Genomic DNA, 27,395 nt, shown 5'->3' on the forward strand with positions numbered 1-27,395 from the left:
TAATTTTAGGACGAGAAAGTCAGATGTATTCATACTTCTTTCATTAAACAACCTCAATGGACCCCTTAAATTTAAGGACCTGTAATCTGAAAATGTGCAATTAGACATTGGACTATAGAAGGGGTACCCTACGCTCGCTGACTTGTCAGACCCACAAAGTGAAAACTTAAGATTTCAACCCTTTGAGCCCAATAGTCTACACCTACTGATAATGGACTGATATTTTGAAGAGAAAGTCGGAGCTAATCACTCATTGGGCTTAAATTATACTGAAACAGTCAATCATCGAGGAGCAAGGTCTTACCCTATATGTATGTGCAAAGTTTAAGACCAGGGTATCAAATGAGAAGTTCCCAAAAATAGAAAAGAATATCTTTAAACATGCAATATAATTTAACATCAAATGGAACAGCTACGATGACTTTCTCGTTACCATTGCAGTTTTAAGATCATAGAGATCAGCCACAACACAAATGCTTTCAATCCTTGACACTGGCATGAATGCTCCGACACATTCAACTTTGAATGATGGCAAACATACTTGAATAGGCAAACCACAATAAAACTGTGAGTATGGGTGGACTTTATGCCAATGAACACAAGCCAGCAGGTATGGGTAGTCTATAGTTTCACCACGTGGGGATCATCAAATGGTTAGTGTGCTAAGAGAAATACTGTATGATTCCTGTGTATAAAGAAGGAAACATTTTATTCTACATTCTAAATAAGATTGTTCTTACTCGTTACACTCCAAAAAAAAGTTTGCAGACTTTTTCCGCGCCATTTCGAAAAAAACTACCCACTCTTATAGTGCAACACAGAAGGGGTGGTCTGGCCCCAAAGTGTTGATAAGATGCGAATTGGTATTTTGCAACTGGGCAACAAGTAATGGTCAGCAAACGGAGGCACAATGCTCAGCAAAACAGGCTTTGCTTTGCATTTGCTTTTGTAAAATAAGACTTTTCTATTTCTGCTTTTGTGGGCGCTGGCACTTCTGGTTTTGTGGTGGGACTTTCATTAAAGACTTCCAAGTAGTTCTCTGGAACCTGAAGTCCCACATTAGGATTCTCTATCATTTCATCAAGGTCAGTTTTTTTCACTTAGTTATTTCAATTTACTAACTTTTATAGGTAGCTGCCTAAATTGCGTATGAAGCAAATTTTGTTTTCTTTTTCTGACTGGTAGTTGAATTTAAGGTTTGAAATTGTTGGTCTCAGTTCCTAGTGACTCAGTGACAATTTTTTTAAATTCACGATGTGTAATACTTTATGCATTGTCATACATTACAAATTGAAAATACTTTTCTAATAAAGTTTTCAAGTCAGCTTCCAGTTCACTTAAGTAGCTTAAATTAAACAAATGAGGGAGAAAAGATCTTTACTTGAAGAAAATAGTAATCATGATAATGATAATGACGATAATAATAAGGTAGATATTAAGGCAAATGTTCAAGTATTGCCTAGAGAAATTGAATATTTTAAGTTATAATGAGTTTAGAAGGATTTTGTCGTAGAGATTAGTTCCTAAATAGACAACTGCTTGTTTTCCAGAGTTATTGCACACTTAAAGTTTTCATAAATTTTTTTCAGGAAGCAAATTTGGTGTTGTATCCTGCATATTGAAAATGGTTTTTGAAGGGATCCACTCAGGCAGGCCTTTGTGTCATGGATGCAAAAACTTTTCATCTTATTTATCAATAGTACAACTATATCCATCTCTTAAATCTGCAAAGGGCACATACATGATTGACAATGTATGGCACACAGCATCGAGTTCTCTTTGTTCACTTTTACAAAGTTTTTCTCACTTAGTTATTTTAACTTACTAAATTTTATAGATGGCTGGTTAGATTGCACATGTAGCAAATTTTTGTTTCCTTTTTCTGACTGGTAGTTGTATTCAAGGTTTGAAATTGTTGGTCTCAGTTCCTAGTAACTCAGTGACCATTTTTTTAAATTTATGATGTGTAATACTTTATACATTGTCATACATTACAAATTTAAAATACTAAAGTAATTAAAACACTGAGAAATAGTACAAATGAAGAGCCAGGAGGCTAATTAGCTGCTAAGTTTTCAAGTCAGCTTCCATTTCATTTAAGTTGCATAAATTTATCAAACGAGGGAGAAAAGAGCTATACTATGCTAGAAAATTGTAATCATGATAATGATAATGATGATAATGATGAGTTAGATATTAAGGCAAATGTTCAGGGTGTTGCTTAGAGAAATTGAAGATTTTAAGTTATAATGAGTTTAGAAGGTTTTTGTCATAAAGATATAGTTCCTATATAGACAACTGCTTGTTTTCTAGAGTTATTGTACACTTAAGGTTCACATAAATTTTTCTGGGAAGCATATCTGTTGTATCCGTGAATACTACTTGCATATTGAAAATGGTTTCAGAAGGGATCCACTTAGGCAGGCCTTTGTGTCAAATTTGTTTATCAATAGTACAACTATATCCATCTCTTAAATCTGCAAAGGGCATATACATGACTGACAGTGTATGGCACACAGCATCTACTTCTCTTTGTTCACTTTTACAAAGTTATTTTTCACTTAATTATTTCAAATTTTTTAATTTTTTAACTAACTAACTTTTGTAGATAGCTGCCTAAATTACGTATGAAGAAAATCTTTGTTTCCTTTTTCTGACTGCCAATTGTATTTATGGATTAAAATTGTTGGTCTCAGTTTCTAGTGGCTCAGCGACCATCTTTTTATTCATGATGTGTAATACTAAATACACTGTCATACATTACAAATTTAAAATACAAATTGCTTGGAATACTGAGAAATAGTACAAATGAAGAGCCAGGAGTTGCTTGAATAAAACGAAAAGGGAGAAAAGAACTATACTAAAAGAAAATAGTAATCATGATAATGATAATGATGATAAGGCAGATATTATAAGGCAAATGTTCAGAATGTTGCTCAGAGAAATTGAAGATTTTAAGTTATAATTAGTCTAGAGGGATTTAGTCATAAAGATTAGTTCCTGAATAGACAACTGTTTGTTTTCCAGAGTTATTGCACACTTGAGGTTTACATATCTGGTGTTGCATTCAACCTGCATATTGAAAATGGTTTTGGAAGGGATCCACTTAAGTGGGCCTTTGTGTTGTAGATGAAAAGCCTTTAGAGCATTGTGTTGATACACATTTACTGTTCGAATTTCTAGAGTGTTAAGCAGATGAAGGGCGTATCTGTTTGGTTATGAAATGTATCATTATAACAGTGAGGTAAAACTCCCTCACGTCTGTTCTAAAGTGAGCAATCAATAATTGCTAAGAAGATGCACATGTAAAATGCATCTTCTGCTCTTCTTTATCAACCAGTATTTAGTTGGCAATGTGGCTGTCACTAAGGATTGAGATTGACAGAGTATTCTAAGGTTAATCACCATTATTCTCTGAAGGGAAATGGTAGGTAAATGGGCACAACTCTTGAATCCCCAGCACCTGGATAAGTCACGTAAAATACCATCTTTCTTTTGTTGTATTGTGAACCTCTCAGTACCTAGCTAGTTAATGGGTTGATAAAGGATTATGTTAAGTGAGAAGATGGTATAAAAAGAAAAAATGGCAATTTTGCAAATCCTGAAAAGTTTCCCTCAAAAACTAACAGAACTCCTTATAAAGGTCTTTTGTAAGTAGATAGTGATTGAAATAAAATATTCTGATGAGTGTGATCTTTTGGTTAGGTTGAGTGAGGAGTACTGTATGTGGCAGTGGAGGCAGATAGTGTGCCATTTGGCAAGGATGACACAGTCACTGCATACTTAGTTAGCTTTCTCAACCTGCTGAACAGAGTACAAAGTTATGATGATAATAATTTACTCCTTGGTACCAACTGTGAAGAAGATCATCCACTTATGAAATCTTACTCAAATCACCTGAGAGAAGAAATGGAACAGATTGAAGAGAAGACATTGACCTCTGAGATAAGAGAGCAGGTTAATTGTGTTCAAATTTGAACTGATACCATCTGACATGAAATGGATGTCACCCCACTTACGAGAACTAAACAATTGTGCAACTTACTTTCCACCTTTTGCCAATGTTAATCAAACACACAAGGGAGTCATGGTTTTATTGGTGGCCCTGATGGTAGTACACCGAGAGACTAGCCATTGCAGAGAAAGTGGAAAAGTCAAAGGAAAGACTTAAAGATCCCATGGGCAAACAAAGAAGTCATATTACAAATTTATTGCTCAAAACAAGTTGAGACAAGAATTTGTTCCTCTGGTGGGGAAGTATGTTGATTTACTCAAGGTGGAGCCTCTAACATAGCACAAACAATGCTTGGCAGAACTGGTTTTCAGCTGCACTCTCTGTTGTAATGCAGTACACAAACCAGAGTCACCTCAAGGCAGAAACAACAGTCTCTGATCTTCCAGACAGTTCCCATCTGCTGGTAGTTTTGAAGTGCATGAAAGACAAGGTCAAGTATGGGAGATGACACAAGGCCTTTCTTCGGTGGTTCACCGAGAAGCAAAAGAAAGGTATTACATTCTCATATGGATTCACAAGGCTTGAATCAAAGTGCTTTTGTTGGCATTTTGCCTCTTTGATATGGGAACTTCTGAAGATCAACTCTCTTTCAAAGGGGTCAGTTGTGAAACTTCACACTGGCATTTGTTGTTGTTGAATTCAGAGACGCAGTTTCTATTTACTCAACAGTCGAGGTGCACATTGAGCAACATCTGAGGCTTCGCTATGGATTAGGCCTCAATTCAATGCAGGGTAGAGAGGCAAAGCATGTTAAGCTGGCTTAGTATGTGGAAAACAAATGCAATTCCAAAAAGTGCTTACAGTGGTGGAGAGTGTTTAAACACAAATTTGTCCACATGATGTGCCTGAGAGAAAAGGACCCCAACAGCATTGCTTATTGCATCAAAAAGAAGAACATCAGCGATTACTACATTCCTAGGAGAGTTTGAGATTGTGACCACAGGTTTTGCTATTGTGGACTTTCAAAGTCAACTGTTGGTAATGAAGGGTGAGATTTGCTCAAGTGATGTCATGAAGGCCATTAAGCAAAGTGTTGCTTGTGGAAAAATTAGTCCAGAACTCAAACAATTTCTTTAGACTTAGATGTAGGTTATACAACCTTTCTTCCATTATGGTGCAGTATCTAAACAAAGTGTCACTTAGTTTCCACCAACACAACATTAAACTTGATTACACAGTTATTTCTACACATACATGTATGATCCAAAAAGAGACTTGGTAGTTTATTTCAATATTCAACACAGCCCAAGTTAATATACAAAAAAAAAACATCTTGAAAAATTTATCGGTGAAGTCAAGTTTGTCCACATATGATTAAAACCAATGGAACTAATTAAACATAAACCTTTGCATCTGTTTGTTCAGTGCTGCAAGATGCTGCTCACATCCCAGTATCCTTAAATGAAATTTATAATGATGAGAACTTCACCACCTAACTGTGTGCCATCAGAGGAGGAAACTTCAGAGGATACCCTCCTTCACTGCAGTTAAAGTTGTCCTTCAATAAGAATTTTGCCATACATATCGTTTGGCTTTTCTTTTTACCACAGGAATTAGATGGACCAAATGTAAGTAGGGCAGGGAAGAAACTTAATTAGATCCAGTTAAATAAAAAAGATCGAACCAATTATATTCAAATTCTTTCATTGATGTTGACACAACAGAAACTGCTGTGGATTGCTCTAAAGCTATTGACAGTTATCTCTGTAACAGAAGGATGGTTGAACAGGCATGCACTAATGGTATCTAATAAAACCCTGTTTGTTTTGTTTCAAAACTTTTATAGCTAACTTCTTTTGACTTTGTTTTTCTATTGTCGAATAAACAATGTTATAATGTGAATAAAATATTTGGGTTGTTGCCAGACTTGAAATTAGTGAGTGTGTTTTGAATGACCTTCAAATTATTGTCAGATGCTTCCATAACATAATAATGAACCATAGTCTGTTGAAGCATTTTTGGTTTTCAGATTAATTTTCATCTTTGTCATGGCTAGTTCCTATAACTTGACATGCTCTGCATACAATCAAATAATCATGAGTGATTTGAAATGAAACTGTTTACATTCTGATACTTGCACACTGATCAGAGCACTGGATCAGAGGTTGAGTGTTTCCTACATTAAAAAGCTCAAACTGCTTGAAATTGGTAACCTCAATTCTCAAGCCATTGTTTTAATACTCTTGTAATGTAGGTAATAATGATAATTTTTCTTTAATTCTTATTCTTACTTTATTATATCTTTAGAATAACTTTTTCCCTCACTGATTCATTTCTTTACACAATCTAAAATGATTTGATGATCAATAAAGAATATCCTTTTGATCAAAGGCAACCTCATTTCACTTTTATAATTAACCTTTGATTTGTCAGTGCTACACAACAAGTATAACAAGTGCTACACAACAAGTATAGAGTCCACAGATCTCCTCAGGTGAAAGACTTGTGCAAACTGAATAAGCAAAAGCAAAGGTAAAACATTTAAGTTTCTCACTATGTTAATGAACTTTGGGGAAAGCAGAAAGTGTTTTTCCATGCACTCACAGACACATGAAAAATTGGTTGTTGGTTATTGTGCAAATATCATGGTATCCTAACAACAGTCTGATTAAACAAGCATTGTGATGCGCTGTATATTTTATTACTTTAATTAAGATTCTCCTGTCAATTACAAAGCCAAGAGCAAACTTAAGTAAAGTCCAATTTTGGAAACCAGTCAGAACAAACTGTCCACAGTCGAACAAAAACTGGATAGTGGCATAGAACATAAGTACATTATTCTACGATGATGTACTACTGCACATTTCAAATTACCCCTTATAGCTGAAAATATTTTGCTTGATTGGCAAGCATTACATCAGTTTTGAATAGTGATGTCAGGATCTTCACAATTTTATGAGGGTGATTCTATTAATATACTAATACAATCATGCATAGTCATGGTCTCCATACATCAAAAAATGGGGAAGGAAGAGATATCTTCAAAATCACAATGTAGGGAAAATTTAACAAAAGAATTGTCATCAAGTGTTATGGTCCAAACTTAGAGAAGATTAATGAATGAACAAAGGCATTTTTATCATCATTTTTATATTTGTAACTGTTTATAAAACATTGGACTCCAACTTGAAAGCATTTTGTGCTGCACTTTGCCAGCTCCTATTGGAGAAACTTCAAATTTCAGTTATGGTTTTTGGTCCAAAATTCAATAAATTTACATGTGCCAAAGGATGCTTCTTAGGCACTGAATATACCCCTCATGGGAGGTGGCAATTTTTCCAGCAGTTAGGCAGTCATGATGCATAGAAACATTAAGCTTCAATGACCTCAAATCATCTGAAGTCAAATTTTCCAAGCTTCTTTTAGGGAAAATTTTATTGAAGGTTCATAAGAATGCTACTGATGTAAACCAATGTGGTAAATCATGGATTCAGCTTCCTCACAAATTCAGTCAACCCAGCCAAAAGACCACATCCATCAGAATATTTTATTTCAATTACTATTCACTTATAAAAGACCTTTATAGGTATAGTTCTGTTAGTTTTTGAGAGAAACCTTTTAGAATTTGCAAATTGTCTTTTTTCCTTTCAATACTGTCTTCCCACTTAACACAATCCTTTATCAACTCAGTTACTCCCCAGGTAATTAGTGGTTCACAATACAACAAAAGAAAGATGGTATTTTACATGACTTGTTCAGACGCTGGAGATGCAAGAGTTGTGCCAACTCACTTACTATTTCCCTCAAGAGAATAGCTGTGATTAATCATGGAATACTCTGTCAATCTCAATCCCAAGTGACAGCCACACTACCAACTAAACACTGGTTGACAAAGAAGAGCAGAAGATGCATTTTACATGTGCATCTTCTTGGCAATTATTGATCGATCACTTTAGAACAAACATGAGGAAGTTTTGCCGCACTGTGTGCATGTGCATCTTCTTGGCAATTATTGATCGATCACTTTACAACAAACATGAGGAAGTTTTGCCACACTGTTATTGGTACATTGCATAAACAAACAGATAGCACCCTCCATCTACTCAACATTCTAGATATTCTAACAGTAAATAATTTGTATCAACACAATGCTTTAAAGTTTTTCCATCTATGGCAGAAAGGCCTGCTTAAGTGGATCTACTCCAAAATCATTTTCAATATGCAAGCAGTATTCATGGATACAACACCAGATAATATGCTCCCAAAATATTTATGTAAATCTTGATTGTGCAACAACTCTGGAGAACAAACAATTGCAAAGAAAATAAAAACTGACCTTGACAAAACAATAGAGAATCTCTATAAGGGAACATCGAAGTCATCACTGAAAGTCCCACTCTGAAACCAGAAATGCCACCCAAACAGAAATGGAAAAGTTTTAATAAAAAAAAAAGCCTGCTTTTCTGAGCATTTTACCCCGTATGCCGACCAACACATATTGCCCGGTCACAAAATCCCAATCCAAACTTAGTGGCTATGTGTTAGCCTCCTGGCTCTTCATTTGAACTATTCCTCATTGTTCTAAGTATTTTGTATTTTAAATTTGTAATGTTCAACAGTGTATAAAGTATTACATTTTATGCGTAAAAAATGGTCACTGAGTCACCAGGAACTGAGACCAAAAATTTCAAACTTTAAATACAACTATCAGTCAGAAAAAGGAAACAAAAATTTGCTTCATATGCAATTTAGACAGCAATCTATGAAGGTCAGTAAATCAAAGCAAACAAGTGAAAAAAACTTTGTAAAAGTGAGCAAAGAGAACTAAATGCTGTGCGCCATACATTGTCAGTAATGCATATGCCCCTTTAGAGATTTAATAGAATGACACAGTTGTAGTAATGATAAACAAATCTAATGAAAATTAGACACCTATGCCTAGAGAAAAACACTGTCAGGGCTATGTAAATAGATTTTAAATCGATACTTTGAACTATATTTATTTGACCAAAGAATTCTTTTTATTGGTCTTGATATCTTGATATTTACTGGTACATGTTTGCAATGAAGATAAAGTCATACCAAGGGGTTAGACTTGTCTTTGTATAGATATTCCAAACTATATTTTGATTTTTTCTACTGTAATTTTAGCTTTTATCAATTTTTTACTTTCTAATTTGGAATGGGTAATGATATAATTTTACATGGATGACATACATGAGTAGCACCATGCACAAAAACTTGCCACTCTCATGCTGACAAACACTAAGTAGTTCAACACATCTCCCCAGCCCTGCAGGGACAAGGTTCCCCCTCTTTTAAGAAACGGCCGCTAGTATGCAATGCCACACAGTTGCGTAATGCTATGAACAGCCTTGAGCCCTCATGTAATAGACATTTTGCTTCCAAATTCAAACATTTTCTTTAAGGAGGCATACTTAATTTGCCTCAACTATTTAGGTCACCTCTAAAATGTGTTATGAAGCCCAGATATTAGTGGATAATCTCCTTTTTTTGCCATCTTTTCATCTCCTGAATTTCTGTTTTTCCCATAAATGCAAAAGTAAACCACAAGGCATATATATATATATAATATGCATATCCATGCCTATTATTCAAATCTGCAAATAGGCGTCATGGTTAATTTCAATTCTCTGTTCAATTGTTACACAATAGACAACTTCATTACATTTCTTGAGTGAAGATAATTCAGGTTGGTGGAAGATAAGTAATTTTTCTTTGAAGCAGAGGTTGCATCTTTTACTTGCGCTGTTGTAGGGTGATCTTCATGAAAGGATGCGCCATGAAATAAAGTGGTCAATGTTATATTCTTGAAGGGTCCTGATATGTTTGCTGAGTTCAGTAGAGTTTCTGTGTTTTGTGTGTTAGAACGATGTGGTGTGGTTTCTGTATCTAGTCTTGAAGTCGTTTTCTGTAAGTCTGATGTAAGTCTCAGTGGTGGTGTTGTCCTCATGTGCGACAGTGGCTTGGTAGATTGGTGATAACTGGAGGCAGTTTCCGTTAAGTGGACATGTGATCTTCTGTCGGCAGCTGCAAGTTTTGGTGTCTTTTGTGTTGGTGTTATCTATGGCGTCATTGATGTGTTTTGATGAATTTACTATGCATTTGTTGTTGTTGTCGATGATCTGTTAAGTGTTATTCATGCAGCTGTAACTGATTTTGATTGTGTTATGATTAAAGATTCTTCGAAGTTTGTGGTCTTTCAGGAAATGCTTGTCTACTAGGGCAAAGAATTGGTGTCCAATATTGGTGCTGACAATTTTGCTGAATGGGGGGTTGTACCAGAGTATGTTGTTCTGTTGTCTGCTTTTTGGTTGTTAGTTGTGGGTGGTTTGTAGTGTAGAGTGTACCGGTATCTGCATTCTTTGAGTGCTTATTGATATGGAGCCGCCCCTCCATATCAAAAAGCATTCATCAAGTGCTTTTTGATATGGAGGAGCGGCTCCATATAAAAAAGCACTCGACAAATGCAGATACCAGTCCACTCTAAATTATGAACCACCCATAACTAACAAACGAAAAGACAGTTAATGGAACAACATACTCTGGTACAAACCCCAATTCAGCAAAAATGTTAGCACCAATATCAGACACAGATTCCTTGCCACAGAAGACAAGCACTTCCCAAAAAACCACAAACTTAAAAGAATCTTTAATTGTAACACAATCAAAACCTGATACAACTGCATGAGTAACACTAAGCAGACCATCGACAACCACAACAAACGCATTTTAAATTCATCCAAACCCCTCAATGACACCGCAAATAACACCAACACAAAAGACACCAAAACTTGCAGCTGCCAACAGAAGAACACATGCCCACTTATTGGAAACTGCCTCCAGTCATCACTAATCTACCGAGCCACCGTCACATGTAAGGACAACAGCACCACTGAAACGTACATCAGACTTACAGAAAACGACTTCAAGACTAGATACAGAAACCACACCACATCATTCCAACACACAAAACACAGAAACTCTACTAAACTCGGCAAACATATCTGGACCCTTAAAGAAAATAACATTGACCACTTTATTTTATGGCACTTCCTTTCATCAAGATCACCCTACAACAACGCGAGCAAAAGATGCAACCTCTGCCTCAAAGAAAAATTACTTATCATCCACCAACCTGAATTATCATCACTCAATAAACGCAATGAACACGTGTCCTCATACCACCACAGAAACAAACAATTACTGTGTAACAGTTGAACAAAGCATTGAAATTTCCCGCCATGCCTTTATGCAAGTTTGTAAATTATAAAAATGATGGTTATGAATATTCTTCATGATAAAATCCCCTGATGAGTGAGTAATCACAAGACAGGCTCGTAGGGATGAAGGTATAGTCTCTGTTTTTTCCCCTATCTCATACATATTGTGCTCTACTTCTACGTATCAAGCAATGTACAACAGAAAAATCAGATCACAGACTTCCTATATGTATATCTATGTATAGTTTTATGTGAGGCACATGTCTTGAAAGGGAGCTCATGAGATAGATTTCTAGCAAGCTACAATCAACCTGACAACTAACTTGCCGAGACTTTTCTCTTGAAGTATTCATTGTCCTCTGAGATGACCAGTAAAAAGTCCTAAACCATTATAGAAAGAAAATAAAGGCAAACTAGAGAAACACCCCCGGCCCTGTGAATAAAGTTGTTGATGCAGACTCCTTAATTAACAATATGCTTTGGACACTCCACTCCACTCTACCAACAAGGAATTGTTAGGTCTCTGAGGATAATCTTGACTCCTATGAAAATTGCACTTTTTCAGTCATTGCTCCCTCACTCTAGAACAATTTACCAGACCAAATAAGAACTGTAGCATGCTTAAGTTTCCTTAAGAGTAAAGTTAAGACATTTTCATTTAGTCATTCCTTTTAGCTTTCAAACACCTCAGATTTGTTCCTGAATTAACAAATATTAAACTTATAATGTAATTTACATGTGCATTAGCAACTTTGATAGGTGCTTTTGGTCAATTAGTACAAATAACAATTATCATTACTATTATTATCATTATTACTATGATTATACAACACCCGATACATCAATAAGGTCATCTTTCTTTGAATCTGACATTGATCGACCAGTTGCTGAGTCTAGATTCAACTTGGCTTTATCAGACTATTGATCATAAAGCTCAGATGAAGAAAGGGATTTTAAAAGAAAAGGTTATAAGCTAGTATATCTAAGCCTGTTTTCCTCAACTATCTCTATTATTTAACATGTGGTCAACTTCAATTGTTCTGAACAGTTCTCTGAAAAATGTTTCAATTTTGTTGTACAGTTTCTGTTTGACTATGTGTATAAGACAGTAGGTACATAGTTGTTGATTTATTGTTTGGCAATGTTTGCTCTACTATAAATTACTTTAGTAATTTAATCAATGATTTTTTGCTTTCTGCTGGTTCTGTATATTTAATGCCCTACAATTTCCTTGAGAGAAGTGTTTTTCACATGAAAATTAAAGCCAGTTGGAAAGCGTGGCCACCTCAGACAAAAAAGTAAAGTCTAACCGTTACTCATAACTTTCTGTCAACCTCAAATCCATCCAATAGTGAGATAAATGTAGCTGTTTACACCATGAAAAAGAACTTGATTGCATCTTACACCACTCTATCCAAGCTGGAGATTTAACAAAGAAACAGATTTTGTCCCCTTGTCAAGAACTCCTGGTTTGACTGGCAACAAGAACATTGACCGATAAAGGGATAACTGCTTGCCCCAGGTTTTTGTGGAATTGTTGCACCCCATCCTCGTAATGTTAAGTTACACAGAACTGAAACGAATGCATCAATTCTCTGGTTTGGGCTCAGTGCCCAAAGCATAAATTTCCTGATGTGAAAGTGATTCCCTGTGCTGTGGTTTCTGCAGTGTTACAATTTTATCATGGAACTGTTAACTGCCCAAGATATCATCAAAGACCACCATATTTTAACTAAAACATTTCAATTTTCACTAGTTTCTACACTTGTGGATTTTAAAGCATGTTGTAATTCTAAATAATTTTATTTGTAATTTAGTCTGTACTTTCCTAATAACCATTATAATTAGCTTTTATAATCATTAATTGCAAGTTTACTCAGAATAGACTTCTAGGAGAGGAAATAAACTACTGCATAGTTACTCTGGGAGACTGGAAAGACACAAAGGCAAAGAAGGTTCAAGTTAACCAGCAAGCAAAGCAATTCTAATTCAGGCCAAACATGCAGATGAGAAATTAATGCACCCAACCAATCTCCCTACTGGGAGACTTGAGGCTATGAAGGAGCAAATGGTAGATCATGAAGACATTTAGTTATTACCATAAACTCATCTGAAAGTGGCAATCCCTTCTGCCACTCTTACAAGTTCATACATATCTTTGCCTAGTGATCCTTTTTATTCTTTACATTCCCCTTTGGGGGAACCTTCATGTGTCTGCTTTAAATGCCAAGGTTAAAGCTACCACTCAAGCCCCTACCAAAGTACTGAACATGGAAAACTCAAACCTTCCAAAGACTGCTCACAAGAATTTACAGATACAAAATTAATGTTCTTTTATGCCATCTGTGTATGGAAAAGACAATTCCTAGTTTTAACTAGTCATAAACGATTTTCAATGAGTAAATATCAGTTTTACATAAACTAAGTCTTAATTAGTAAATTTGATACTAATAAACATAGATTTTATAATGCAAATTTTACCATGTATAGTAGTTTTTAAGGACCATGCATAATGTTAAATTTTTTCCAAAATTACTTTAAATTTTTCTGTAATTCAGCTTACTAGCTGCAATGTGATATTGTGTGCATATTTTGTGCCTGATAAATCCACTAAATTTATCAAAAATTTATCCAGCTAAGAATTCTGCCAAAGTTAATCCAACATCAAAGATAAGTCCACAATTTTGCCCCCCTCAGACCGGAAGTAGTTTATACCTTTTCAAACCAATCACAGAGACGCCATCAGCAACACACGTGCCTCAGCCTTGAAATCAATAATTGAATAATTCCACCGGAATTTTCAAGATCAAAGTGCCAAATTCAAGGTGGTATTAAGTAGCTGTGGTTCTGGCCACAACAGAAAATGCTGAAAGGCTGGGCAAAAAAGCATGTTTAAGTCTTCCAAAAGGGTGAAGAAAGAGAGGGAAAATGCCATAAATTTATCTTGAAAATAAAAAAAATTCCAGACATGGATTCAAGTAAAATTTGAGGTAGGCTATCCAGGGATACTATGACTATGTTCCCAGAGCATTTGTTGTCTTTGGAATATTGCATGATGTAACCATGAAAGATCATTCACTCAAAAGTTTGTCTTTCCAGCTTGAGGTGTTTGTAATCTTAATTACAAACTATATTTCCTTTGTTGCCGATTTCTTATACCACAGTCTTTAAAGCGCTGATTTACCTGTGACAATGAAAGTTTCAGCAATAGAAGAGGCAGTTTCATCTATAAGATATCATCTGAAACACATACTTGAGCAGTCATTTTTGATTCTTGTTTACCCATTTCAAACTATGTGACCACATGGCTATAAAGGTTTAATTACTTAGAAAACTCAGAGAACAATGTCTAATTGTTAAACAGGCTATCAAACAACTTCTTTGAAAACCAGTCAACTTTAGCGCGCTGATGCAACCATCAACATCCATTCAGCATACCTTCAAAGCAGACCTATGCCGCAGAATAACTGTAACCATGCAGTTTCATCTTATTTGCCAAATTAGGAAATTCCTTAGTCCTGAGTCCACGAAGACTCTTATTGATGCATTTGTGACTTCACATTTGGACTACTGTAACTCTCTTCTCTTTGGCATCCCAGTACCATACAGATCGTATCTAGAGGGTGGTTAACAATGCTGCTCAATTAATATTTAGGATTCCAAAGTTTGATCACATTTCGTTTGCCTTATCGCATCTTCACTGAGAAGAATATCTGCAGCCACACTCCATTTCTGGTCATCACCTACGTTTCTGGCCTTCTTAAGATCCCAAGAACTAATTTCAAGACCTTTGTTGATCGCACCTTTGCCCATTCCAGGCCACTTCTGTGGAACAAACTGCTGCTTGAAATTCAAAACAGTCAGTGTAGCCATTTTTCAGTTGTTTTAACATTTTTAATAGTTTTAACATTTTAATATCTTTCATATTTTTCATATTTTATCATTTAATTCTTTTAATATTTCTATAGAATATTTTTTAAGGTGCTTTAGAATATTTTTATAAGTTTGGTGCTCTAAAAATGTTAATTATTATTATTATTATTATTATTATTATTATTATTATTGTCCAAGACACAAGAAAGCAGTGTGGACCTATTTGTTTTGTAGAAGGCAAGATCAGGGAACATTTATTACTTTCTACTCATTAAGAAGCAATTGATTTGACTATTTTAAAAAACTTTAAAACTTGTTTAATTGGTGACGAAAAAAGAAGGTACAGTGTATGGCTTTACATCAAAATGGTCACCTTTCATAGTAATGCTGATGACTCTCATACAGAGTGCATCACTGCAGTGTGAGAGCAAATCTACTTATATCACCGCTATTAAATGTCGTCTTTAAACTTCTGTAAAGCCATGGCAGCATGTTCCTTGCCCATCTTAAGAATGTTTTATTCTTTCACAAGAGCGAACTCAATACCATTCAACTCCTTGACCCTAAAAATAAGACACTTGTACTCCCTATAGAAACACTTGACACCTCCGCTTTAAATTAACCACCCTAGGAGGGTAAGGTTTTTTAATTCCTTACTCCCTTGGCACGAACGACAGTCAAATGCACATGAGTCGTACCAGGTAGGAGGGGGGCAGTTTGAAACAACACATAAGCTCCTGTGCTTTATCATAAGAATTAGAATGTTTGTACGAATAAATTTAAGATCTATCAAATATTAGATGACTCGCCTCGTTTGGCTCACCAAGTGTCCGTATGTTCCCCAGACTTCGCCTTCGGCCACAAACACTGTAAACTGGAGGGAACTCACTCGATATTCTTTTTCTTCGAGGTCTTCATCCTCATGAGGCCGTCCCCGCTTCATTACGACCCTTCCCATCACCAGCTAAAACCCTAACGGCATGAAATCTTTACTTGAAAATGCTTCCCAAGTCAAGAGTCAACCGGCGCAGTACAAGATTTCCAAGATCAGAGACGTGAACAACCCTCCGGCACTTTGGAAAGATGGCCCATTCTCCGAGTTAAGAGCTTCAAAGTTTCTTTCGTAAAAACCCAAGCGACTTAACAAAAAGATTCTGCCTACATTACGATTGCTACGATGCTAACCTTATTACCTCAAAACAGCTGTCCAACCCGACACGTTAGTGTAAATTTCAATCAAGAGGCTAAGCCAGTAGGTAAAATTAGTTCTCAGACCTCTCGCATCATTGAAACCTTGTAATTTTAAAGGATTTTGGGCTTCATTGGGACTCGAAAGACTAAGCGTAACTCTGTTTCGTTGGAGATTTATATGCCCCCACTTTTAACTTGCTAAAAGATATAGATAATCGCTGTATTTAAAATTAGAAATTATCCACCCTAGTGCCTAGCGAGTTTTCCTGAATAGACCATTTTTTGTGCATTATTTTATTTTATTTTATTTTTCTGAGCAATAGATATGGCCCTCGCAAGAGGTACATATGTTTTTAATAGTGCTTCATGAGATATTCTTAAATCATGTATTCACATACTTGTTCATCATAAGCAGGTTAGATTTGGTTTTCTATTTCTTTACTTATTGTAAAGCGCTATTGGGCTAAATGGAAATGGCGCTACATAAATTTTGCAATTATTATTATTGTCATTATTATTATTATTAGTGTCATTATTATTATTTCAGTTATAAATAATGCTGGTTAGAGGGCCTGTTCCCACACGTTCTACTTCCTATGTAGAATAAATACGTATGTCCCGCCGGTTTTGCCTTCCTATCTTTATCCCGCATCTCGCCTTTAAAGTATCTCGTATTCCACATCCCACCTCGATTTTAAGCCTCATCCTGCAGCCTGCCAAACCTACGTTGGATCCTCTCTACCACTTTCGTTCAGTATACGGGATTCACTGTTGGATTTAATACACACGCAGCACGCAGGAAATCTGCGGAGAGCGCGTTAAAGTTGTTAAAAATGTTTTGATTACCTTTATAACTAAGATGCAGTCCTCCCTTGATTAGGCCATTCTCTGTGATCTTTAGATGCTGGATAAGTTTCCATCCATTCTGACGGCACTAGCTCTTTAGATGTTTATTGGCATCTTTCACCGCTCTATTGAATTCATCCCTTTTGGAAGTAAGCCTCGATATAGCGGAGGTGGCGTCGGATGAATTTTCGACTTGTCTATGATCGATTCAGCATCTTGCAACACCTTTTATATTTAAGGTTATTTGAGCCGACATAGAGAACGACTTGGTCTGGCGAATGCTTCAGGCTAGCTTTGAGGTTGGCCTTCATAGCTTTTGAGGTGGCCGTACAGAATAACTTGACCACTGCTCGATGGCCAACGGCTTTTTCTAGCTTTTTACAACATATATTTGTCTTTGTTAAGGAAGCTCCAATTGATAGGGTTGTACATCAGTGTTGTAGCCACAAATGCTCGTTACATGTCCAACTTCACCTCCAAAATGGCTAAACGAAACGAAGTTCAGTAATAAATACGTAACCGGTTGCAAGAAATGGATTACACGTTATAGTTGTCACAATTCAATTGCAAGGTAAAGAAATTAACAAACAAGAAAACAAAAATAAAGGAAAACAAAAGAAACTTACAAACGTCTCACGAGATGTGGGTCAACTGCCAAATTAAAGATGATGTAAAGCGACGTAAAGCAACGTAAAGCGGCGTAAAGCGATCGAGAGAGACGGTAGAAACAGTTAAACGGTTCGAATAGTTAAACGGTTGATCCGAATGAATAAAATCCGCGGAAAAGACTAATACAAGGGACATAAACAAAAGGCAATTATGCAGGAAAGAGTAACAGAATATTGATGAAAGTTATGCGCACAGAACAAAAGGCATGAACGAACTGTGACAAAAGAAGAGTACGAATTTGTAATCAATCGAATTTTTGGCGGCAACAGTAATGGAATTATCGGAGACCTTAGCAACGGACTGTGTCCCATCCTCATTGTTCCTTTGTTTTTGTTTTTTAAATCTTTTTCTTTTCCTTGCTAACAACTTGCCATTGGTTGCGCATTTGCATTGTCAGAAGGTATTTTTGACTCCTCCTCATTAATTGGATTCATTGCCAGAAATGCCGGACAAAATGGCGGCGGTGGTGGTTTGCTGCTTGGGAACGGAGTATTTAAAAATACCTCGAGATGCCACAAATGTTTCCCCGACCTCTCATTTTTTTTTCAGAACATCTTACAAATTCGAAAATATAAATAGATAAATCAACGAGACTTCCTTGTAAGGTCCAAATGCATATCAAATGAAAAGCGGTGTACGCACTCCGATTGCGTTGCATTGTGGTAGCTTCATTTGCTCGCTTCACTGATCCAACGAGTCTCGTTGAAAATCGTTTATCGAGTGGTTTCCCAGAAACCGTGAGTGATCCGACAAATCGACATCGAGCTCGGTTGCCAAAACAAATATTGATCCGGAAAGGATCTTCCACTCCAGCTGCCAGTCACATAGCCTACGTGCAGCCGTACCCTTCCCCTAAGGTGAAGCGGAAGCAAGGAAACGTCTACGCAAACCTGACACTAATCGTGTTCCGTGACGTCACTTGATAGTATTTTTTTTGGTGAAATGGTACGTGATAGCGTGAAGGTTATCGAAATAAACAACAACATTGAAGTGAATTTCGGGTAAATTTGCAATTCAGCGTCCGAGTTCAAATGTATACTTTGCTTTAAGGATATAGCAAAAGATTATGAGCGATTTTTGGTATAGAGTAAGAAGAAGACAATCTTCCAATAGCATTGCGCTTACGAAACTAGATTTCAACGTCCACTCGGTTTCTGCTTGCATGAGTAAACAGCGTCACGGTCGTCGAAAAAAGTTCTACAGATTTCTTTAAGAGATAGTTAAGCTGCAAGCGTGGAGAAAGGGCGACTCTTTTCTCAGTCGAAAGAATCGCTGTAAGAAACAACAAGCTTTAATTTAGCTTCGTAGCACCGTTCGCAAAGAGACCGAAAATTGAAGACGGACAAGTACATTAAGATATTGCACCTGGTCTCCTGTGAGAGCTTTAACGGGCTGCACAATAAATATAGTGACCGGTTTCTTCTAGAGAAGAGAGGCGATTGATCACTGGCGCTGCTTGTTATATAAAAGATTTTCCATAGGCAGTTGGTGACGAAACGGAGACATCGTGGATCATGTGTACTATAGGTGGACTCGGTCGACATATCGGCCGATACATCGGCCGACCGATACCTGACCGATACATGACCGATTCTTGACCGATACTTGACCGATACTTGACCGATACTTGACCGATACATGACCGATACTTGACCGATACTTGACCGATACATGACCGATACTTGACCGATACATGACCGATACTTGACCGACACTTGACCGACACTTGACCGAAACTTGACCGACACTTGACCGATTCACTTCCGATACTTGACCGATACATGACCGATACTTCACTGGTACTTCACCGATACTTGACCGACACTTCACCGATACTTGACCGACACTTCACTGATACTTCACTGATACTTGGCCGATAATTCATTGCCCCCCCGGGGGGGAGGGTTTATTCCACGATATAAGATATAAAACTCTAATAAGTAATATGATTACCTCATAATTTAGATGTAAATTGCGTGTCTGGAATCCAGTTTTAAATTACTCTTGTGCCGGCCATGGCGCGTGTCGTCTCCGGCAGCGAATTCCAAGTCCTTACAGCGGCGAAGTAACAAAGAGACCTTAGACCATGTTTTATACAAATTACTTTAGGTATCAAAGCATATTTGTGCCCCTTTAATTAAGATGCATGTTCTTTACTTGAAATGAATTAGCTGTAGTGGTGGGTGTCTTCTTTTGAAAACATGTCTATCGTAATTAACATATCTTGGGTGAGGCGACCCTTTAATGTGTTTTGTAAACCAATCAAATTGAGCATTCTTTCTTAATGAAGGGTCTTTGCTATAAATACATGTCATACCTAAGTACACGGTCCTTTACCCTCCCTAGTTTTTCAAGTATTTTCAACCTATTGACTTTGCCTGTTACTTTTCCGGAGATAGATGTGGTGTGAGAATTAAGGATCCGTGTTCACTCACGGTACATCAAAATTATGAGATGTACAACGCACGATGTTTATTGCGTTGGAGACTTACTACACCCTTTTCAAAGGTTAGGTTATATTTGGTTTTATTATCTGTGCTTCGGAAGCTTATTTCATTGGACAATAGCTGGCATTTTAACTTTTTTCCGCCACCGCTGTCATTATTCTTTAAAAAAAAGTGTCACCGACTGTCGATAAAGAGCACACAATTCGACTATTTAAAGGGTTAAAAACCTCCAGTTTGAGACATAACGGCAAATGGGACGTCGGTAGAGTAAACTCGCAATACTTCCAGCCGCACTTATAAAGTTTTGATTTCTATTTCGTTCTATATCAAGCGCGTAATTTTAGTAAACGTCAAAATAATTCTAACCCTGTTTGTTCTCATTGGACCGCAAGTAAGGAAATTTCATTTTCCGATAATGTAGTCTTCAACGCTGGTGTACTAAATGGTGGTGACGGTTGAAAATATAGATCGTATTAGGTTCCGTAGCTTTGTAAATCCACTTTATAGGGATACAGCTGTTTCGAAATATTTGTCCGACAAAAGCTTAAAAGCGTATGCGACAATACCAAATGGCTTTATGGGTTAAAGTAATTTACCACTGCTTGGTCGAAGTTCTCGTTGCTTCAACGCAATAGAGAGAGATAGCATGAGCACGCATGTTCATGGATTCTCCTTCCTTCCGGCTTAGACTGTGAGCTTCGATCAAACAAAAGCAAATAACCGTTGCCCATACAACCCGTCGGTATTGTAGCGTACGATTTTACGCTCTTGTACGACAACCTTTCTTGAAATGGCTGTTTACACTCTCTCCTCCGTAGCGGCCTATTTGTGTCACAAGTAGGCTGGGAAGAGTGAAAAGAAAGCGCGCTCACATTTCTTTGGAGGGGGGACTGGTGGAATAAAGGGGGGACATAAACGGTTACTCCGCGTTCGAGAGGTTTAAACACGAATTATAGGTGCACTAACAATTATAGGTGCTGCACGATTTGTGCGTCACAATAAACATGGCGACGAAGATCGCACCGAGAACCTGGAAAAATAAATGATTTATGGAGCAAAACAATGGTTGTTTGCAATTGTTTTAAAAAACAGTGGTTAATTTCCTTACTGTCCTCCGTAATACAAGATGTATACTGGTAACTGCAGTTTGTCATCCAAAAAAAAAATTACATTCCAAAACTCAAATGGTTTTTGATCGCATGCATTTTAGCGAAAGCTTAATTAACTTTCTTTCCTTTGATTTGTAAAAAGGCAAGATTTTTCGAGTGGTAAAACTGAGCTCTCCAATTTGAGTGGATGGAGAGGGAACTACTCACGCGCTAAGAGAGTAGCGCGGTAAAAGTTTTGTTTCAATTTTTTTTTTCTCCCAAAGATGTGCTAGGGTTTTCCCGAAAACTTTCCTCTATTGGAAAAATGAGGGGAAAAAAAATGCTTGCAGCTCGAAAATTCCCCTCATTCCCCTCCCCCATTTAACTTTCTTATTTCCGTCCATTAAAAATAATGAGGATCATGGAGATTAAGATAATAATTGCTTCACATTGCTACACATCTTTCAATCATTAACTTTATTTCAGGATAATAATGGTTTTGTACAATATAAAAGTGGATGTGTAATTAATAATTATCAACAGTTCACTATCAGCTACGAAGTTCGTTCCAAAAGCAGTAATTTTTGGTTACTCGTTTTCGTTTTCAAAAAAAGGTGCAACAACCTTATTGCATAGCATTCTATTATCATTATGATCTACATTTAAAGCCTAAAGAACAGTAACAACAACCAAAATTCCTTCAAAACTTAGTGATCTAAAACATTTTCTTGGCAAACATTAAAAGGGCCTTTTTCTTTAAATCCTAACAACAATTTCTTTTAGCCAAAATTTTACTCTGTTAACACATTGCTAAGTATAAACTGTCCGTGGAGATGAAAATATTATAAAAAAACAAATACACAGAATCTTATTTAACCTAAAACCCAAAAAGTAAGAGCGTTGAAGAATTCAAGCGAGTAACACCTAATAACAACAGACGTTCTAGGGGTCATAGCCGGAAAGAAAAAAAAATTAAACAAAACTGAGACTAATAGAACAAAAAAATCAATAGTGGTAAATAATCAATAAAATCACCGTATTGACTCGTTTGAGCCCCACCCAGAATGAGTGCCGCATCTAATATTGCCGGCGGCACTTATTTGAGGAAACTAATTACATTGGAACATAACCATAGTATAATCTTTTGTAGTTTGAAAAGGCTATGGTTATAATTTCCTTTATGGCCATCTCTTTTTTCAGAAATATGATGGTTGTTGAATAAGCTCCGCTCTCTAATGAGCGTCCCGCACCGAAAAAAAAAAATAAACGTGGCGCTTCATAGAGTAAATACGTTAAGATAATGAATGAACTAGTTTAATTAATTCCCATATAAACATCATCCTTTGGGTAAAACGGGAGAAGCTTTTTCTCGGTTTTTAACCTACTTGATTGGGCGCGATAATCACTGAGCGCTTCCCTACATTTCGATTCAATTAATTTCATCGACACCTTACCCGTCTTTTCCTTAACCAATTGGACCACTCTCTCGCACTTTTCTTTGTCGATGATTCGGAGTTCGCAGATGCCTATAAAGTCCCTGAGGGTGTTCCGTGAGACACCAGGAAGTCGCATGGCCTCTGCAAGGGAGCACTGGTTCTCTTTCATTGTTTCGAGAACGCCTAAATACCTGTCATGAATTCCTTGTAAATTGGATCCTCTGACAAATCCTAGTATATTAGAAAGAAAAATGTCCTTATTCAGAATTTATCACCATTTATTACCACCCAACCCCGCAGTTAGGCGGTCCAGGCGTAATTATATAAATCGATGAATCAAAGTTTAACTACAAGTCCAAGGTAGGTACACAACATGACCCCAGGTATCAAGGTTGCCTTGAAGGGTGACCAAAACACCACAAGAGTAACACGAGTAACGTAACAGTGACATACAAGTACCTACGTGTACATACGAGTACATACGAGTGACACACGGGTACAAACAGATACATACGGGTTTCATACGAGTAACATAGAAGTGCGAGTACATACAAGTCAGATATGGGTACATACAGATACATACGAGTTACATTTTATTACATACAAGTAACCTACGAATATATACGAGTAACACACAGGTAATATACGGTCAAATGTGGGTAATACGCACGAAACCTACAAGGTAAAATACGAGAAATTGGACCTTTCTCGGAAACCTTCGATTTGTTTTTACTGCTCGGTGTATTCATTGGTTCAAATGATACAGATATAGAATGTGGACCGCGAAGCACCCGTAATATAAATTATAATATTTTTTTAAATAAATGTTTGGGTGCTGGAAGAAGGCAATACTGCCGATACAATAAATCCCCCTGGGTTACTACCCTTTTAAAGGAAATTTGGGAGTCCTCACGGGGCAAAGAAAATTTGACCAAGTGGGGATTGAAGCCACGACCTCCGAATTAGATCTACTGACTGAGCTACGAGACCAGTACGGGAGCAGGCCGGGGTAATTTAGGTAGTCAATCGCAATAAATGTGCCAATGATATCATATGTACAAAACGGGGTAGTGTGGGGAGAAATTAGCATTTGAGGGTGTGTTTGCGTGTGCTTCGTGTGAGCCTATTGCTGCATAAAATAGCAATAACATAAATTAATAATAAGAAATACAATGAAAATAAAAGAAATGAGAAATAATTAAATAATAATAAAAAATAATACATATCTCGTTTCTCCCCAGGAGTCTTTGCGAGGGTAGTTATTTGAAGTTGCCCAACCCCCTACCCACGGGAAAAACTGAAAACTTCAAACATTTTCCACCCTAGGGTCGCAAGGGCCGATCTTGTCCCGGGTATTACCTCGGGAGGGTGGTTACCGTAGGAAATCAGCGTTGTTGTTCAGCCTACAGGATTGAATAGTATTTGAATTTATTATTAGTTTTGTTATTGCTATTTTATGCAGTAATAGGCTCACAGGAAGCATTAAGGAAGGTCTCTTCCCAGCCCCCCCAGCCCCACCACACACGCAGACACACACACCCTCAAATGCTAATTTCTCTCCATACCGAGCAGTGAAAAACAAATCAACGATTTCCGTTAAAGGTCCAATTTCTTGTATTTTACTTTACAGATTTCATGCGTATTACCCACATTTGACCGTATGTTATCTGTGTGTTACTCCATGTATTCGTATGTTACTTTTATGTTACTCATATGTATCTGTGTGCGCCCGTATGACTCGTAATTACTCGTATGTACTTGTATGTTACTCGCAGTGCTCGTGTGGTGTTTTAGTCACTATCCTTTGAGGATCAATTGAACACATGTAAGCTTATTTGCACCTTATCTTCTTCTGGCAAATGGCTATAGCACGTTTTATTCTCTTCTCTTCCATCCCAGCAAGTCGATCTCACCGTAATGACTTCAACAGAAAAATAGCGCCATCCGAATTATTCCCAAAATCTTCGGCAAAATCTGTAGCCAGATTAGAGCCAAAATGCCAAAAACTGTGCGCATTTTACCTTGAAAATGTTAACAATAAATGTGTAATCAAGAAATGTGCCCATAAAGAGATTCACCTCGATGCCTCGTATACATTATATTTCATTTAGGTCTTTTTTACAACAGAAAACATATCAACTAAAATACATAGGAAACATTACATCAACCGTATTTCAGTTTATAATACCCACTTATGTCCTGCACCTGCTAGGAAACAGTCTTTCTTAATTTGTTTCTATATATTCAACACGTTTTAATGAAATTTGTCTCTTCTTAAGCACAGTTCCAAAGCGGACGTCGGAACTCGAGGAGAGAGGTGGGTTCTTGGGCTTTTTGACACACAGTATGACCCCGCTCGACCGTATTTACAGCTTGTGAGAAGGCGAGATGCGCGTACTCTTTTGACCATTATCCAAAGACACGTACAACTAGGCTCTTTGGTTTATACTGATGAATGGGCGGCATACAGGCAAATGGGTCTTGGGTTTCAATCACCAAACGGTTAATCACTCGGTTAACTTTGTAGACCCAATCACCGGTGTCCACACTCAACACGCAGAGAGCAATTGGTCTGCAGCAAAGGACAAATTTAAAAAGATGAAAGGGATCACAAATCCTAACCTCCTACAAGAATACCTTAAGAAATTCATGTGGAGAAGATGGCATGGTGAGCTTCACCCGAATGGCTGTTTTGGACGGTTGATGGAGGACATAGCAGAACAATATCCACTTTAAATACCCAGAGGTGGGGGTACTCCCATATACATGTATGTGCCGCGGGACAGGGTATGGTTTTGGCGGTTATCGTTTTGCCTCTGTTAGCATTGTGTTTTCGTTGTGATCTTTAGATAGGATATGTAAATTGTATCGGCTAAAAGTGCTGTGTGTAAATGGCCAACTAAACAAAAAGAAAATTCCGCTAAAATTGTCAGCAAAGCGATTTTATAGAGATTTGTGTTTTGATGCGCGTGGTTAGCCGTTGTTTAGTTATTGTTTTTCCTTGAATAGGGTGTCATATTTCGTGTTTGGACAATTCTCGTTTGTTTCATCCTTAAATTGGGACAGGGTTTAAGACTCTTCGAGGCACACACTTATTCAAAATTTACGGGAGAACCCCCCTCCCCCGAAACGGGACAGTTCCTGTGACCTTAGTGCAACATTTTTTTCAATTTTAGACTCAGAAGCATATACGGTAAAAACCCGCTTATAGGAACCTAATTTTTTCCAAGCAAGGCTAAGAAGGTTATTATAAAAGATGGTGCTTAACTGGAAAATTTGGCTACTCGGTTTCTTTAACAGGTTCTTGCTTTCAAATAGACTGCGAGCAGTCTCTATTGCTGTGAAATCCCACTGGAACGAACGTGGGAAAAAGTGGACGTGATCGACGAGCGATGAGGGGCGAAGCCGTGATCTGCGAGCAGCAGGGGCGCCAGTCACAGCGAAAAGAGATCGCAGCTTGGCCGCTCACTGCTCGTCGATCGCGCCCACTGCTCGCAGTCTAGTTTTCAAAATAAATGAGTTGTTTGTCATTGGAGGGCGTGGCCTATTTTTGGTATTGTATGCATAATATGTTAAAAATCCAAGCATATATTTACCAAGTTTACAAAGCTATTTAAGATAAACAGAACAAAACGCAACATTAATACATGGAACTGTGTTGTTGCTTTGACTGAATTTCTCAAAAAAAGAACCTGTTTCAAAGTTGTAGGCTAAAACAGGTTCTCGTGTAAAAGGAGTTTTAATGGACAATTTTTGTCTAACATTTTCAGTTAATCTATTTTTTCCTTAAAATCTAGGTTCTTAAAAAAGGGTTTTTTACTGTACCTGTAATAAACTCAAACATTGCAATAGTCTAGCACACTCGAGTTATTTTACGCGAGGTATTTTGAGCATTTGACGTCATTTTTCCCTAATACTCAACCAGGCTATAATTGGAACGAGATAAAGAAAAAGCGACTGCAACTTCTCGGAAATAAAAATACAAATAAAAAAAAGATTTCTGATGGTCGTAATGGATTGATATTTAGCAAGGTATTTTAGACAGTCATATTTTACACGAAATTATAAAAAATGGATATCGACAGTTTGATCGTAGTAGCACTTTAAAAACATTACTTTCCCCCTACACTTCTGGAGGTGGAAGTCTACGAGAAGTTTCCATTTACCCACTTTCTGTTTAGCAATTTATTAAAGCTTTGAATATCTATCATCTTGAGGCCTCCTTTATCGTAATCATTGATCATTTGTGTCCTTTCAATTTTGTCCCCTTTGCTTTCCCAGAGAAAGTCATATAGCAGGGTATTGTTTTCCTTAAGTGCATCCTGATGCGTTGGAAGAGAGGTTAAAACATGTACAATTTGGGATAATGCGAAAGCTTTTATGATCGTGATTTTACCAAGAAGAGTAAGTCTCCTAGCAGACCAGCTGCTTAGGATGTTTTTTACTCTCTCAATTTTTTCTGAAAAATGGCATTGCAGAACACATCAGAACGCTTTAAAGGTAGTTCAAAATGCGATGGAAAATTTGGAGCTATGCGATGTTTGGAGAATTTTTAATCCAAATGGCAAGAGGTTTATCTGGAGGCAAAGACAACCAGATATTCATTGCAGACTTGATTTCGTTTTAGTAAGTCAACTACACTACTT

Source organism: Pocillopora verrucosa, chromosome 8, assembly GCF_036669915.1.
Source record: "Pocillopora verrucosa isolate sample1 chromosome 8, ASM3666991v2, whole genome shotgun sequence".
NCBI lineage: Eukaryota > Metazoa > Cnidaria > Anthozoa > Scleractinia > Pocilloporidae > Pocillopora > Pocillopora verrucosa.